The sequence below is a fragment of the Centroberyx affinis genome, unplaced genomic scaffold, assembly GCF_046629955.1.
Source record: "Centroberyx affinis isolate AG114_WGS23_722 - 3 ecotype Tasmania unplaced genomic scaffold, CSIRO-AGI_Caff_v1 ptg001200l_1, whole genome shotgun sequence".
In the NCBI taxonomy this organism is placed as follows: domain Eukaryota; kingdom Metazoa; phylum Chordata; class Actinopteri; order Beryciformes; family Berycidae; genus Centroberyx; species Centroberyx affinis.
This window is the reverse complement of record NW_027279722.1, coordinates 457,568-476,255: the sequence shown is the minus strand read 5'-3', so window position 1 is coordinate 476,255 and position 18,688 is coordinate 457,568.

The following is an 18,688-nucleotide window of genomic DNA, read 5'->3' as shown; positions in this document are numbered from 1 at the left end:
TTGATCAGTGTCGACCCTAAAAGAGAATTATGGTTAATATGTTGATAGCATTAATTTATTATTACACTTAATTCAATAAAACCTGTTAAAAGACCTCATGAAATGGTAATCAGACTTTAGTTCATGTCTATCTCATCTAATAAGAAGAAAGTTGAACAAAGATGTTGGGAGGCCGCATGGTGTTTGTGTCTTTTAGCCAAATGCTAAACGCAGCAACTGATTGCACTGCAACTACTGCGTTGCCATGATGTAGCCAAGCATAATTTCACAAATCTTACTAGTAAGTTGTTAACTGATATTCCTCACAGGTTCCTTCATATTTTACACTCTAATGACGGGGTGACTGATGCCAGTTCAGGAAGCATCGCCATCATAGTTTTGTACGTTTTGTACGGGGAGGGGCGCCCTCAGAGCAAACAGTGAATCAAAACAATTGTGTTGCTGTAATTTCGCTCAGCCACAAGATACCTGCTCTCAACAGTGATCGCTTTAACACTAGAGCTACCAAGGCAGTCATTTTGACCGTTTTTAAATTTTGCAATGTAATAACTGTTGAAATAAAACCCATGTAAATATAGGACCTTGACTTTTCCTAAATGTGTGTATATTTTATTCTAACATTGTTATTTTATTAAAATTACAAAACACAAAAGAGTTCTGAGTATTTCTACCTTGAATGGCCGTAACGGTCATATTGAGCATATGCATTATAGACGGTGTAGATATCAGCAGATGTAGAGGAGGAGGCAGTGGCAAGTGCGGAGAAACTGCAAGAAAAACAAAACAAAGGACAAAAAATATATTGTGACAAATATCACAAGGTAGTGTGTGGGAGCTGCACATGGTAGGTGGAGATTACATGTGTTGACTGTGAGTAATTGATCCATAAGTGTGGGAAAACGAACTGATTTAGAAAGCAATATTTGTTTTAGTGAGCAAAAATATCGTGCTGTAAAATTATAATGAAAGTATTCTCCTCTAAGTGAGCTCACTTGAACAATGCATGGGGTTGTTTTGGGAGCAAACACTGCGCATCAATTTCACTGACGCTTTAGCAAATTTTCATATTCTTTTCCTGTGATGGTAATATAATATTGATCTAATTTGAATTTGTAATTACAATAGCTGTGGTTGTCGATTAACTAATACATTTTCACATTCATTAGAATTTAAATTTTGTGTCCTGATGTTTATTATTACCTATCCTAACATTACAGATCCATTTATTCTTAGATTTTATATTGATTATTGAAATTATATGCAAATGTATACACGGTCATTCCCATAGCAGAATGACCGTTCATACATTTGCATATAATTTCAATTTTCCATTCTAGTAGTTACAGAATTTTGGTAGTTTGCGTGTTAAAAGCTCATTCGGTAGTCCAAATGCAAACTTAAGGACAGCCTCACCATTAACACTTAAAGTATGCTAGATTTTAAGAAAATTCTGGAAGGGAGCTTTATCAAGGTAACACTGGTGTAATTTGTTTTTTTCCCGTCGCAATCGATGTCCATGGAAGTCTGTTCTGCTGCAGGTCTGCCAGCCACAAAAGCATCCAGCAAAGTCTCAGAAAGTGAATTTTCAAAGGCAGGAATTTAATCACCTGGCCGAGTAATTGCTGAGTCACTGGTATTGATCCTATCGACCCCTGCATATATATTATGGTTATTTTGTGTTATGGAGCAGTCCAAACCAATTATTGCCCATTTAAGAGTCGGGAAGGAGACATTTACTAACATACCAGAAATCTGAAGGACTCCTGATGCTTTGATGAGACATGTGTTCAGGCAGTCCTCTGAGGCGGTGCAACGCAGCGATATCAGGGCTCAGCTCCTCCCACTCATCATGCAGCTCTGCAAATTTGAGAAACATTTTACATTTACCAATCCACAGGATGTGATGTAACTGTTACATGTGTTCTGAGTTCCTAGAAACCTGAAGGTGAGAGTGATATGTCATCAGGGTTATCAAGTGGACTCCTCATCACTGATGCTTGGTTGAATTAAGTCCATGACACCTACAGAAGGATCAGCAGGAAGTTCTGCATCCCAGAACCCACCCACCCATACGGTACTCAACGCTGAAAAGACTCACCTATAGACTCGCACTATTCTCACCTGCACTACACTTACACTAGACCAGGTATAGGCAACTATATGCCATGGACTGCCAAGAGTCTGCAGGTTTTACAAACCAAACACTACAGCAGCTGATTCAACCAGAGAGACATAACTAATCAGCAAAATCAGCAGGTTTAGTGTTTGGTTGGAATGATAACCTGCAGATGACCCTGCACTAGACTAAGACTGCTCTTATAATTAAAGTTGCACGAGGCAAGGTTTTGATCCACTTGTTTTATCAGTCTAAATCACAAAATGATCAGTTGACTAACTTAAAGCTGCAAGAAAGCAAGCTTGGAAAAGAGGTGAAGCTATATTGGGCCTATTAAAAACTCTTACCACCAATCCCTAACTCCCTGCGGATTTCTACCTACATCCAGTAGTAACTGTACACAGCCTTAGAGGAAGGCTGTAATGCGGCACCATGACAACCTCCATGGTTTATTTGGTTCCCAAAAGGAAGCATACCACAGATGTGACTGTTAAGTTGGCTATTTGTCTGTCTTTCCATTGTTGTGGTGGATCAGATATGTATCAGATTTAGGACCATATGGATGTGGTCCAAATCACATATGGAAAGATCAGATCCTTTTTTTCCTGTTCACACTGCACTAAAACATCATCTGTTTCACATAAGAGGGAAACATAAGAGGTCCAGATGGGAATTGAAAAAAATGCATGCAGCTTTTCGCTCATCAGACTGATTAGAAAACATCAGATCTGTGTCTGTCTCAGTGGCAAATGCTGCAGGGTCTGGATATTGTTGGGCTTTCTTGGTTGACATGTCTCTTCAGTGTTGTTCAGTGTGGATTTCAGGAACCGTGTCTTTGGAGTGGCAGGTGTTCCCATTTTCCAAAAAGGGGGATTGGACAGTGTGTTACAACTATTGAGGAATCACACTGCTCAGCCTCCCAACAATACAGATTCTGTCCGGTTCACAGTACAGCGGACCAGCTATTTACCCTCTGTCAGATAATCGAGGGGTCATAAGAATTCACTAGTCCTGTCTACATGTGTTTTGTGGATTTGGAAAAGTCTTTTTTTTGTGACCAACTTTTTATTAGTTTTTCCACACCATCCTCACAAGATGGCACAAACATACAAATGGATTTGGAAAAGTCTTATGATCTTGTTCCGCGAGGCGTCCTGTGGGAGGCGATGCAGCAGTATAGGGTGCTGGGGCCGCAGCTGCGAGCCATTTGGTCCCGATACACTCAGAGCAAGAGCTGTTTGCATTCTTGGCATTAAGTCAAGCTTGTTCAAGGTGGGTATCAGACTTCGACAAGGATGCCCCTTGTCTCGTCTCCTGTTTGTGATATTCATGGACGGGGTATTAAGGTGCAGCTGAGCCATTTTGGTGATATTTGGGTGGCATCTCTGCTGTTTGCAGATGTCAGGATGTCGTCCCCTGGCTTCATCAGACTGTGATCTCTGCTGTGCACTGAAGTGTTTTGCAGAGTGTGACAGTCAGGATGTGGATCAGCACCTCCTGTCCAGGTGAGTGGGGAGCAGCTGCCCGAGGTGGAGGAGTTCAAGTATCTTCGGGTCTTATTCACCAATGAGGGTAAGAGGAATCGTGAGATTGACTACCGCTTAGATGCAGTGGCTGCAGTAATGTGGTGTTGTATCAGACTGTGGTGGTGAAGAGAGAGCTCAAACAGAAAGCAAAGCTCTTGATTTTGGCTCTGACCCTCACCTATGGTCATGAGCTTTGGGTAGTGACCAAAAGAATGCAAGCGGCCTAGGTCAGGTCTACAGTCAGGCTGGTGCTGATCATCTCTGACAGAAGGTTTCTGGGCCGATCCCGATCCTCCCCTAGATGCCCTCATTTGCTCCTGCTGAACACTTAAACACTTGGTTACGCTGCCAAATGTATCAGCCTTGGGAGTAAGAGTAAAGAGTAAAACCCACGGCTAATGTACAGATAGCGTAGAAGGCATTATAAACAGGAAATGAACTGACGTGAAGTCCGTAAAGAGGATGAGCGTGATACTGCGTTGTCCAAGGAGGAGGTAATAGAATAAAAGGCACTCTACTGCCCCCGCCAGCTATCTGACCTAAGCAACTGCCTATATAGTGAGCTGGAGCAGAAGCGTAGGCCAAAGCCTTCCCATGGTTGACTAGGGGCTAAGTGGCTAACGCAAAGTAGTCTGTCTTCTGCAACTAAACAAAGCAACAAATGGTGTTGAGATTCACCTTGGCTCACTATGTAGCATAAGCTTTTAGATCATTTGCACTTCCTGTTATTTTTATGGTGTAGAAACTTCCAGAAAAGTGTTTCTTTATGGAGCACTACAATGTTGAATGAACCAACTATAGCAGCTGATCATCCAACAGGGAGCAGACTGTCTCATGGCAGGTTTCATCTGTTCAGATGCAGTTTGGGACTTCGCTAAAGTCTGAGTTCAGCCTCATGATAGGAACTGACAATAGTTTTACAATAGTTTAATAGTTGTAGCTAGCTAGCTAGCTAGCGTAGCTTGTTCCCTTTGCAGGAGATGGAACATTCCAACTAGCTAAATGCCCGCTGGGCAGTGTAGTCTGGTAACTAATTTTTTTGTTCATGTACTGTATAAAATACGGAATGGATTTTTGTGAAATTAAGCCAAGCAAGATGTATTGATGGTTACTTCAACATATTTCAAAATCAAAGCCATATTCCTTCAAGATTGCTTATGAAGTAACTTAACATACGCTGACAGAGGGTAAACTCAACCAATGGGTTGACGGAAATGATGGCTTCCTAATGCCTATGCCACTGAATTGAGCAGATAAACTGTGTCTTCAATTCATTTGGGGTGTTGATTTTTGTTTTCTTTAAGACACAGGAATGTGTTAGAATGTCTCTTACCGAACACTTCAGTCAGGCTGAGGAGGCTGAAGAGGATCAGGACCCTCAGGGCCCCCCGGGTCTCAGTCTGTCCCGCCATCTGCTGCCAAATATTAGAAATACAGTAAAACCAAATGTTGTGGTCAATAATAGAGGCTTTTTCAGTGGAAGAAAGAATGAATCAAGCAATGAAGAACAAACCAATAAAGCAATGTAATAATACAACAATAATGATAATATAATACAATATAATATATGTCTTAATAATACCCTAAACTGATCCGTACTTGTTTACTACAACAACAACAAACTAATAATAGTAGTATAATAATATTTATAAATGTGTTGTTCTACCTTTATTATTATAATTATCATTATTATTATTATTATTGTTATTATTACTACTAAGTAATGCGTGTGACCCTCCAACATGTGTGCCCTGCACACAGAGTAGTATGTAATGGTCACGTAACAATCAGTAAGGATTACTTAATATTCAAAACATAAAGACAACTGCTGAGCCTGATGATGATGATGATGCAGGATGCTCAACATGAACAGGCCGGAGCAACTGGAGCCGCGTGATTAGTGTAATTAACAGAACTAACATGTAACTGCTGGTATGTTCCCAAGTTATTTCTTTTGCATACTGCATGATTCAGCATTGTAATTACCTGTGTCCAACAGAGATAATGAATACATTAACTGTGGCATAATGCTTAATTATACTATCAGTTTTTACAATGTTGTTCTTGATTCATGAATTACTGCTTAATCACTTATCAGCATAGTAACAGCCGCTTATAAGTAGTGAGTAGCTAACTGATATATCTATATAGTGGTTAATCAATGATAATAATTAAACATTAACTAGCAATTAACTATCTAAAATCTAGTCCCTTCGGCTTTGACTATAGCTGAATGAAATGTTGTTTTAGCTCCTAGATTAGTTACAAATTTATCCAAATCATTACTTTTCCTGTTTTAAGACCATTTTTATCACTGTATCACTGATAAAATGGATCGACAGAAAAACATACTATACAAATACTGCTTAGCTACTGTAAGTCAATGCATTAATATATCAATTGACTAATAAATTAAAGTATGGAATGTCACTGTAAACTCGGGAGTGAGTACCACATATACACTATAAGCCAGTATAGAATGATAAAAACACCATAAAGTACAATAAGGTCATGCTAAACTCACTAGTGAATACCACAGAGACACTTTAAATTCCTATAGGTATATTATAGTGTTACCGAAAATACCATGTAGACCAAAAAACAAAAGGAGGGGGGGAGGGGGGTGGGAGACAAAGTGTTGTTATGCCTGTTGTATTTTGGTATATACTGTATGTCTACACTTTGCTATCCTGGAATAAAAAAATACCATATAGTACAACATGGTCACTAGAAACTCACTCCTGAGTACTGCAGAGACACTATAAATCAGTATAGGAATATTAATGGAATATTATAGGCATATTTGCAGTGAAATCCAGGCACTGAGTGCAACGTTATGGCTTTTGTTATGCAACTTTTTCTGTTTAACAAAACAACCACCAAACCTGTTGCAACTGGTTTAAACATTATGAGAGTCCAATGTGGCGTTCAATCTCGGTAGAAACTGAATGAAAAATCACAATAATCTTCCTGTAATACTTCTATAAGACTTTACTTGCCTGTTCTATGTTATATTTACATGAAATATGACTAACAATTGGAATACAAATACACTAAAACCAGCATTTTAGTTGTATTAATCTTATTTTACTCAAACTCACAAATTCAATCCAGTGCACTTTCAGAAATCATCGTGAAAGTGAAAGTTGAATGGTATTTTCTGGGATTTGGTGGTGGAACTGGTTTGGTTTGATGTTGTGGTAGTGGAGGGGGTGCTTGTTTCATTCCATTACATATCTACCTTGAGGAAAAAATAATACACACCCTGCCTTGAAGAGCTGTTAACCCTAAAAGATAGTGTGATTCTGTTTTATTGTATAAGTTGTAAACATTCTTGCTCCACCCTTCGATACTCTGGGCAGGGTTATAACAAATGCTAAAAATTATTTGCAAGTACGTTTTACCCAGGTCTAGTATGCAGGCTGTTCTATACAGTTCAGTATATGCATATATTTCTGTTTTATTAGTTATTCTTTGTATCCCTGTTTTTGCACTTATGTCTGATTTTCAAGTGAGGTGTAGAACTTGTCTTTCTCTTTTGGTTCTTTTTCTGGATTTCATTTCTCATTGTTTCTTAGTTTCTGCATCACTTCATGTGCTGTCAAACTCTGACAGATAAACCTGAAAATGGATTACTCCACATCAATGCAAGGAACCATATGTCAAAAATTGATCTTATACATGTATGGTCACAAATGACAAACCCAGACATCTTCATTATCACTAAGTCTTGGCTAAATAAATCTATTACCGATTCAGAAGTGTTTTTAAGTGGTTTTAACATCTATAGAACAGACAGAGTTAAAAAAGGGGGTGGTTTAGCTGTTTATATCAGGAACTGTTTCTCCGTAACTGTTCTTTACTCATTCTCTGTGCCAAAACAGTTTGAATATTTAGCCCTTAAAGTAAATCTTGGGAATGACCAACATATATTAGTTAAAGGGGTCTATCTTCCCCCCTCTGTGCCCATTTGTGCTCTTGATAAACTGTCTGATCGGATTTCTATCCATGGGTGATGTTATGGGTGATTTTAACCTTGACTGGTTGAAACCTGTTTCTGATGAGCTCAAGGAAACATGTATTGAGTTGAACTTGACACAGTTGATCTCCAAACCAACCAGACCCAATTTAAAGGATGCAACCAAAGCTACCTTAATTGACATCATAGACCTCATAAGTACTGTATATAGTATGTAGTGTGTTTGCCCAACATGTTAGTGACCACTGTGCTATAGCTTGCATTAGAGATGTGAGTCTGCAAAAGTTCAGACCACGCATTATATCGAAAGGGAGCTATAGACACTTTTATGAGCAAGATTTTTTTGGATGACCTGTATTCCTGTGATTTGGAATATGTTTCTTCTATAGCTGACCCAGTCCGAACTCTTTCTTATTTCACTAATGTTTTTAAAACTGTATGTGATAGGCATGCCCCCAATAAAAATGTAGGATTAAGGACAGGCATAATCCTTGGTTTACAAATGAGCTGTCTGACCATATCCATAAAAGAGGTAATACCTGGGTCTTAGCTAGGAAAACAGACTCAAGTACAAATTGGCAGTCTTTCAGACATTTAAGAAATAGTTGTGTAGCCATGATTAGGAAAGCTAAATCAGCATACTACCAAGAATCTCTAATTGTGGTGGAAACTCTGCTACATTTTGGAAGACCATCAAATCTCTACAAAATAGTTCTGTCTCCTCTGTACCTCAACAAATCATATGTAATGCGGGCCCATCACTACCAAAAATGAAATTAGTGATGCTTTTAACCGTCACTCTATCTCGACAGGACATCTTTTTGATACACTATGTTCTTCATGTTGTGTGGAAAGTGCCACATGTTGTACCATTACATAAGGGTGGTGGTACCACTGACTTAAATAATTACAGACCTATCTCAAAGCTATCCTGTCTAGCCAAGATTTTAGAATCACTGATCTACTCCCAGCTTTGTATATTCTTGACCAGCATTTCGAATACACTTCAGTCTTGGTTTTCAACCACTACATAGGCCTGGGCGATATCCAAAATTTAGTATCACGATACCGTCCCACCAAAATATAAATCAGTATAGGAATATTACTGGAATATTATAGGGACATTTGCAGTGAAATCCAGGCACTGACTGCAGCATTATGGCAAATTTTTCTGTTTAACAAATCAGCCACCAAACCTGTTGCAACTGGTTTAAACATTATGAGAGTCCAATGTGGTGTTCAATATTGGTAGAAACTGAATGAAAAATCACAATAATCTTCCTGTAATACTTTTATAAGAGTTTCCTTGCCTGTTCTATGTTACATTTGCATGAAATATGGCTAACAATTGGAATACAAATACACTAAAACCAGCATTGTAGTTTTATTAATCTTATTTTACTTACCTACAAGTTCAATCCAGTGCACTTTCAGAAATCATTGTGAAAGTTGAATGGTATTTTCTGGGATTTGGTGGTGGAACTGGTTTGGTTTGATGTTGTGGTAGTGGAGGAGGTGCTTGTTTTATTCCATTACATATCTACCTTGAGGAAAAAAATAATACACACCCTGCCTTAAAGAGCTGTTAACCCTAAAAGATAGTGTGTTTGTAAAATGGGCTGAATTACTCTGAGCTAGGGTTGATTCAGGTAGGCAGATTTGCATTCCCCTCGGATGTCCGTTAGAAAATGAATGATGGAGTTTTTGGATGTTTACTGGTTTTTATTGTTGGCAGATGGTTGATATGGTTCTGAAAGTCAGACATAGAAATAGACTGTACATTACATTGCCTGTATCAGATTAAATTAACATAAACATTATACCAAATAATAATGATAATGACAATCAAATAATAACCATTCTTATAATGGGCATTGACAGCTGTACACTACTGACTCAGACACCTAACACCAGATTAATCACAAGCAATAAAGAAACATCACTGATTTATTCCCTAGGGGAGTGACTCTCCCAGTTTAATGTCTACAGTCTAAAATCGCCATCTAGTGGCCAAAAAATTTAACTTCTGCACGTGGATTAATTGGTAAAATAGCGTCAATATTAATTAACTTGCACCACCTGATAAAACTGGTCGAATGTAGACATGGAATGTAACTAACATATTGTAACAGACTGTTCGCGATGTGCTTCTGTATGCGAGGTTCTGTGTCCCTCCGAGTTGCTGTAGGGCAAGATATAGTCATGGGTGGATTACTGAACGGGCCAACCGGGCACAGGCCCAGGGGCCCAAGAGCTCAGGGGGCCCTTGAGCCAGAGCCTGATACATGATGATGCTGTCACTAACTTTACATACTGCCCTGCAGTCGAAGGGCTTTGTCATTTATTTATTTACCAAAGCCCCAAAATTCGCCCTATAATAACCTAAACATTAGTTTTGAAGGTGTCAACATGGCTCTGTCACAGTGAGTGTTCCCCTCAGTTTATCTATAGCGCTTTAGCAGTAAAGCTCTGCATTATTGTCCAAAGGCTTTGTAATGTAAAGCCATGGTTTACGAAGACCCCAAAATGTTGTTTTCCACTCCTGATCTGTCAGGATAGGACCCATTGACTCATACCAAGTCAGTGGGCAATCAGAGGGTTAGGTTTGGCTTCTGGTGGTGAAGCTGCACTGACGTACCGTATCCTCAACCCCCTGGACTCACTGGAACGAGCCCAAGTTGTTCATCATGACAGACTGAAGCCATACACACTGCCGCTGCCTGCACAGACTGTTCCTGCCACTCCTCCTTCCTTCACGTCCCCTGGTTTCCCCAGGTCGGGGATCAGCCTCAGGTTGGAGGGTTGGACAATGGACTGGGTAGGGATTCATTGGGGCTTAGACCCATGCAGTCTCGCAGGGGACGAATGGTGTGACCTCCTTCGCACCTTTTTCACCCAATTCCAGTGAAAGTGAAAATAAAGGGACAAAAAATACCCCCAATAGTTAGGAGTACGCTTTTTGCATTTCATCATGTTCACTTTTTTTTTAATTTAGTCGTCATGTTTTCATACGTGAATGCGCCTACTGTCCCGAGTTTAATACATCCATGGTAGTAGGTGATGCGTAGGAGACTATGACATGACGATTCTTTGCAGTGCATTCTGGGAGAGAAAAACGGAGCGGTTTTTGGTCAGAAAACATGAGCACCCCCAAACAGTTGAAAATGTTGGAACCACGCAGCCAGCAGAAGAAAATGTCATCCAATACAAAGCACTGCAGCAACAACAAAAACAACAAACATGGTAAAAAAATAAAAAAAAAAACTCAACAGGAGGGTGAAGAAGGACAGAGAGTCCTCTGGAACTTCCTGCTGCCAGTTTCCAGCAGTGGGAAACAAGTTCAAACTAATCTTAGTGCTACAAATTGAGTGTTTATTTGCCAATATGCAGCGCAAATGTATTATTTCATAGTTCAATAAAATTAGCCCCCAAAAAGGATCAAAATGCCCGTAAAGGTCTGATCAAGAGAAAAAATGAAAAACATCAATGAGAAGGTAATTGGTTATTCTTTTCCATTTGTTTTCTTTCTCCATCAAAAGCTCTTCCAAGCTCCATCAAAATTGTCTCTCTTTGGGTAAAGTAACAGAATGGTCAATAATGAACGAGCCATTAAGAAAATTTCTCCCATGATAATTTCCTTTCATGGAAAACAACGTCTACCGAGGACAAACAGAGGACACACTGCCAGGGAAACACATTTATAGAGAATATAAATTTGATTGATCATGTAGAAAAGCCTGTCCGCGTTCCCGGCATGACGTCAGAGCCACGGACTCGCGCATCGGGAGCTATGCGGTTAATTGACTGTTAATTGTTTCCTGCAGTGAGAAGCCTTCCAGGTGGATTTACCTTTGTTTCTTCTTCAAGTTCAGTGTGTGCGTTCATGAAACCATGTAAGTCCTTTCACATGTTGTTTTAATGCTCATAGTTTTCAGGAATGTTCATTATCTTTATATTTGTGGAGAAACTGACAGTTTAGATTTCAACATTTTAACGAGGCTTCTGTCTCTCTGTCTGCTTAATTGATTTGGTTAATTGGCAGTTGCTTTTACATGTGTCTATGTCTATGGCTAACACTGCAGTTGGATTGAGTTTATGCATGTAGACATAATTGTCTTTCACTTTTATTTGTATTTCGGCTTATTAACCCTGTAATATGCCTATGTCATATTAGAGTTGGTGGATTGATTTCCTAATTTCAGTGAATGTGGTTTTAGCTGTTTAGCCCTTGTAAATTAATGCAGTAATAGAATTATTATTGTTGGTTTATTACTAAATAATGTAGACCACTTTGTAATATCTTTATTTGCCTTATTTTCAGACCACACACACACACATCCTACACTTACACAGAGAAATACATATAACCTTCTATGTGAAAATAAAGCCACGTGATCCTCTCCATGATTCTCTGGCTGGAATCATTTCCATAGAGTCTCCTACCCAAACCACTGTATTCCCGAGGCCCCCCTACCTCACCTACCTTGTGGCCTGCTCTGCATCCTGGGGCCTATCCAGTCTACACTGAGGCCTGTGCTGCATCCTGGGGCCTATCCAATCTACACTGAGGCCTGTGCTGCATCCTGGGGCCTATCCCATCTGCATCAAGGCCTGTGCTGCATCCTGGGGCCTACCCACCTGCACTGAGGCCTGTGCTGCATCCTGGGGCCTATCCACCTGCACTGAGGCCTGTGCTGCATCCTGGGGCCTATCGGATCGGGTGCCTCTCCTCTTCCGCGTGGCTCTCCCCTTGCTTGCTCCGCTGCTGGCTTCCTCCCTGTGTGCTCGCTGCTCTGCTGCTGGCCTACCTCCGACTCAGGTGCCTCTCTTCCTTTCCCCTTTCCCCACTTCCATAGCCGACACACACACACTCACACGTAGGCTACATTTACAAACTGGACTCCCCCATAAGCTGACCTGAACTATTTCACAAATCGAACCACTTTTACTGAAACGCCTCACAAATCGAACTATATCACAACCTTGCAAACTGAATTGCAGTACTGATAATGAAATTTCCTTTTGCGTTGCTTATTGCGCTCTCGCTCTGGAACTATGGGTTAACCGTCCATCGTCGGGAGAGTGTACCAGGGGAGGAGCACTCTCCGCCGGTCGTGCCAAGCGCGCTCACTAGCACTTTCCCCTATGAACTGCACGGGCAGATGCCGAGACATCCCCATGCGGACTTTTTCAATTCCTTTGACTTGCTTCGCCTTCTGTGCCTTTCTGTTTTGAAAAGCTGTTTTGTGTTTTCTGAGAATTCTCTTGCTGACTTTGTTAACATGATACATTCTAAAAATGAGTCGTAATGTGCAGCCTAACCCTGGCCCAGCTGACACTGACATTAAGGTTTGTAATACTCCGGCTGACTTTAAGTGCAGATCTGGTCTGGGTGTTATTCATCTGAACATACGTAGTGTGCTCCCTAAAATTGATTCATTATGTATCTGGGCTAAATCAACTGATGCCGACGTTATTGTCCTATCTGAAACCTGGCTCACTAAATCTATTACGGATAAAGTTATCTCTATTGGCGGGTATAATGTTTATCGAGCTGATCGCCCCAAGAGAGGGGGTGGGGTAGCTATTTTTGTAAAGAGCAAATTTCATGTGAATGTCGTGCTCTCTAAATCTGTCGGCAAACAATTGGAGTTTCTGGCCCTAAATATTGAGATATCTAAAGGGTTTTGTTTCACTATAGTTGGGTGCTACAGACCGCCGTCGGCTGTTGCTGATGCACTCCCAACGCTCTCGCAGTTACTATCACAGCTGCAGTACAGCGAGATCATTCTGACAGGTGACCTAAATTGGGATATCTATATCTGACAGTTTTAAAGATCTCTGTAGCTCACTAAATATTACCCAAATTATCGGGTGCCCCACACACCCTAACCCCAAATACCCAGAGAAATCATCTTTAATTGATCTGTTTTTAACTAATGCTCCCCACAAGTACTCTGAGACTGGTGTTTTTGCAAACGATGTTAGTGACCACTGTGTAATTGCTGCAATTAGAAACGCCAAAATTCCCAAGTCCAAGCCTCGCTTTGTTATAAAACGAGATATGAAACACTTTTCTGAACAAGGTTTCTTACATGATCTATTCTACCACGACTGGGAAAAAATCGATCTTATTGATGATGTTGAAAATTGGTTTTCGCATATAGTGGATAAACATGTTCCTGTACGAAGGTTTAGAGTGAAGGGACGAGACAACGCTTGGTTTTCCCCTGATCTGGCTAAGTTACTCCATGAGAGAAATTTGGCCTGGGCGAAGGCTAGGAAAACAGGGACTGAGGCCGATTGGCTCCATTTTAGGCAACTACGCAATCGTTTCACTTCATTTACCAGACGAGTTTCAGTTTTGAGACTAACAATTTGAATAATCCCAAGAAATTCTGGAAAGCTATCAAATCTATTTCGGCCAATGATATTCGAAATGAACTGCCTCCTTGCATTGTCAAGGACACCAGATCCATTTCTGATAAATCTGCTATGCTGGAATGTTTCAATGAGCACTTCATTGCCTCTGGTTCTCTGTTTAACCAGTCCCTGCCTTTAAAAACCTTGCCTTCCTCAGACATGATTGCTGATTGTATTTTTGAGGGTCAGTCCTTTTATTTTGTTCCCTTCTCTGCTGATGAAGTTCACAGAGCTCTTCTTTCACTGGACACCAAAAAACCTGCAGGTCCAGATAATCTGGAACCATATTTTTTTTAAACTTACAGCTGATTCTATTGCTAAACCCTTATCAAGCATCTTTAACCTCACTGTCTCTCAAAATGTCATCCCAAAAATGTGGAAATCTGCCCATGTTGTCCCTCTGTCAAAAGGGGGGGACCCTACATCACTAAACAATTATAGGCCTATTTCCAACTTAACCGTCTTGTCGACGCTAATAATATCCTTTCATTGTACCAGTCTGGCTTCAGAAAATAACACAGTACCATCACGGCATCCCTAAAGGTTGTCAATGATATAATTGAGTCACTGGATCACAAAAAAACCTGTGCCGCTCTTTTTATTGATCTTTCGAAGGCCTTCGACACAGTTGACCACCTCATCCTGAAGCAACGGCTGCTCAGTATTGGGTTGTCTGAGCAGGCTGTTGGCTGGTTTGAAAATTACCTCTCTGAAAGGACACAATGTGTCAAATTTGATGGCACTTCCTCCAGTGTACTACATGTTGCTGTTTTGGCTCCACCTTTGTTTACTATCTATATTAACAACCCGGGTCAAAATGTTCCTAATGCGCTGTTTCATTTTTATGCCGACGATACTGTCATTTACTGCTGCGGTGCCACCCTTGCTCAATCACTTGAGTATTTGCAGTTTGCCTTTGGTGTTGTAGAGTCACGGTTGTTGAAGTTGTCTGAAACTTGTGTTGAATGCTGCAAAAACTAAATTGATGTTGTTTTCTAATGCCAGAAAGACATTAGCTCCTCTTCCTGACATTGTAACCTTGCAGGGCAGTCAGATTGAATTGGTGTCACAATACAAGTATCTAGGTATTTTAATTGATGATCGTTTAACTTTTAAACTTCACACTGAAAACTTAGTAAAGAAACTGAAGCTTAAAACTTAGTAAAGAAACTGAAGCTTAAGCTAGGTTTTTATTTTAGAAATAAATCCTGCTTTTCCTTTGTTGCCAGGAAAAAATTGGTTGAGGCTACGTTCCTGCCCTTGCTTGATTATGGCGATCTGTTGTACATGCACGCCTCTGCCCAGTGCTTGCATTGGCTGGATACTGTATACCACAGCGCTCTGAGGTTTGTCACAGGCTGCAAAGCTCTCACTCATCATTGCACCCTATATACCAGAGTTCAGTGGCCTTCATTGGCCTTGCGCAGACTCACGCATTGGTACATATTTATTTACAAGTCCATCCTCGGGCTGCTCCCCTCTTACCTGTGTGAGTATATCTCACTCAAAACCAGTAATTATTGTTTGCGCTCTAATGACACCCTCTTACTGTCTGTCCCTAAGGTTCGCACTGAACTTGGCAAACAGGCCTTTATGTTCTCCACCCCTGCAGCCTGGAACCACTTGCAGACAGATTTGCAGCTTGATGTGCTGATCCCGATTAGGGCATTCAAAAATGTAGTGAAGGGTTTGGAGGCAAATTCATTTGGAACTTGCACTTGCTTCCTTAGCTAGACCTGTTTCCTCCTGTCCGTCTTTTAGACGTATGATTCTACGAGTTGCATGTGTGTATGTTTTGTTTTACATGCTTTTAATGTTGCTTGTATGTTGTTTGAAACTTTGTATTGCTGCTATCTTGGCCAGGGCTCCCTCGAAAAAGAGATCTTGTAATCTCAATGGGACTCACCTGGTTAAATAAAGGTTTAATTAACCTCACAGATCATGTCAGGATCCAGATGTCCAATTAAAACAATCTTTTCTTCATGTCCTCATCGATGAATTACTAAATTAGCCATAACAACTTAGTAAATCTTCATTTCATTATCTCAACTTCACTGCTACAAAAGTGATGTTACTGTTGCAAGAATATATAAACATATATAAAGTAGGGTTCTGCAGTGAGCTTGCAAATGAGGTCCTATTCCTCTGAAAAAAGTTATTTGTACACAAATAATAGTTGAAATAATGTTTTTATTTGCAAGAATAATCATGAAGGATTCTTAAAATGATTAGTACAATTTCAGTGAAGTTCATGTTACGATCACAAATCTAAAGATGATTACAGTTAAATGTGAATTTAAAAAACATTCTGACATATTTGCATTAAAATAAAACCAGAAATTCACTTCTCAGAAAGCAAAAATCTTTGACTCCTCCATTTTTTCATATCAGTTGTTCTGAGTAAGAGCATCAGCTAAATGCCTACAATAGAAATGTAATCACATAACAGGCATTTAAATCAGTATGAAAGAAGTCTACAAAAAACCTTCTCCCACTTATTTGCCCCCCTGCAAATACATTCAACTATGCTAATTGACCTTTAAATTCAGTCTTCATCATATACCAAAAAAGTCATAGTAGATTAACATTTTGACAACCTAATAATCTAAAAACCTAATAATTAATCAATTTCCTTTTTTATAATTACTGTAAGATTTCCACTTAAAGGACAGTCATTACTGATGTGAGCCTCATACCACTCTTAGCACAATAGGAGTTCATTCCTCAAACTGTCGACCACTATCAAATTCACTTACAAAATATTTATTGCAAACTCGTTACATCATCCGAATGCTTGTATTTAACAATGTCTTCAAGATTTGAAAACCATGGAAATTTGTTATTTGTGAGTGCAACAGTAGAATAAGCTTCAGTTGATTGTTAAAGACTAACTAAACACCAAACCCAAACCTGTATACAGCCTGACATCTAAAGGTAAAAATCATGCTACAGAAATTGCCATCTGCCATTGGCTGATCTTTGGGGTCAAGTGAGGTGGCGGCTTTACATGGATTTGGGTTTGGTGTTAAGTTACTCTTAAGTTTCATCCAGGGTTAGGGTTACAGGCCGTGGTCTGGAGGTTGGGAGTGCTGCCTGGGCTGAAATCCAGGCACCATTCTAGAAAACAAGTTCCTACTGCTAGCACCATTTGTCCACACTATTAAAAGATGATAATACAGTAAAATAACATAATACTGATGAGTGACTGATAACCACTAATAATAAAGATCAATGACTATAAAATATTATTGTACTCGTAGAAATATTTAAAGGAGAATTTCAACTATAATACATCTGAACTCTACATGGCATCAGCCCTCATGGCAACTAATTCTTCACTGACATGTGTTTCTATTTGTTTCCTTGATTTTCGGTGACACACCCTTCTAATTATTTGTCTACACATCAGTAACATGAAAATACCGTGGAAGAGAACGAGACTGACGCCGATGACCCAAATGATGACTGATGACCAGAATATTGCTCTCTGTCTTAATTGACACTCGTCCAACAGCCTGTCCACTGACACCTCCACCTCTCTGAAAACCAGCATCAGATGACCACACTCGTCTTCATCACTGACCCAGCCTTGCAGCGTAATCTTAGAAGTTGTTTGATTTAGTCCATGAAAAGTCAGGAGAACTCTGTCAGACAAAAGCTGGCAGTCGAACACAGGTGAAGATCCAGGGCGCAAGTACAAAACGTCTGTGGCGTTGTCCTTTGCACAGTTGTCAATGGTGACTGAGCCCTGGTGGAAAGCCAACATGTAGATGTCATTCCCGTCACCCCCAATCAGGTAATCTCCACCGGTGGACACCAGAATGTCGTTGCCGTCCGAGCCTTTGAGGAGGGCAGCTTCGTAACCCGACACCAAGATGTCGGAGTAGATGGTACCGATCACAGTCTCCACATCCTTCAACACGTCCCCCTCGGCATCAGCCTGACGGCATTCTCCGCTCAGCAGGTTGACGTAAACCCCCTCACCCTTGTCGTGATCGCCCTGGTACACAACGGTGTCTCTGCCTGGACCTCCATCCACTAGGTCAGCCCCTGGTCCGGGAATGAAGACGTCCCGGCCGGAGTTTCCCATCATGGTGTCATTTCCGTCCTCTCCGTGAAGAGTATCGTCTCCCAAGCCGCCAATCAGAATGTCATTTCCGTTCCCTCCTATCAAGGTGTCATTTCCTTCACCTCCCTCCAAGGCATCATCCTTCCAACCTCCAATCAGCGCGTTGTCCTGATCATTACCTAGGATGTGATTGGACTGCGAGGGACAACCTTGCACTGTGTGTACCTTTGAAAGATTTCTCTGAGAGTTAAGATCCAAGCGGCAGTCAACCTGTGTTTGTGTGTTTGTCAGAGTCACTTTGAAAGCTTCTATCTGAAGGAGAGGGACGCCTCTTGTTGTGTTTAGAAATTTTAAATTAAAATGTACTCCATCAGAGCTCTGAAAGTTTAGGTGCTGATATTTAGGACCATAATTGTAGTTGAGCAGAGTGAATGTAAAGTTGTCTCCTTTGGTAGTGATTGTCACACCCAGATCTTCCTTGTCCCCATCCAGTGTGATTTGGCCACCACTAAGGAAATCCATATCAACCAACACAGTATCTAGGTTTTGATCTTCTGCAAAATTATCAATCATCA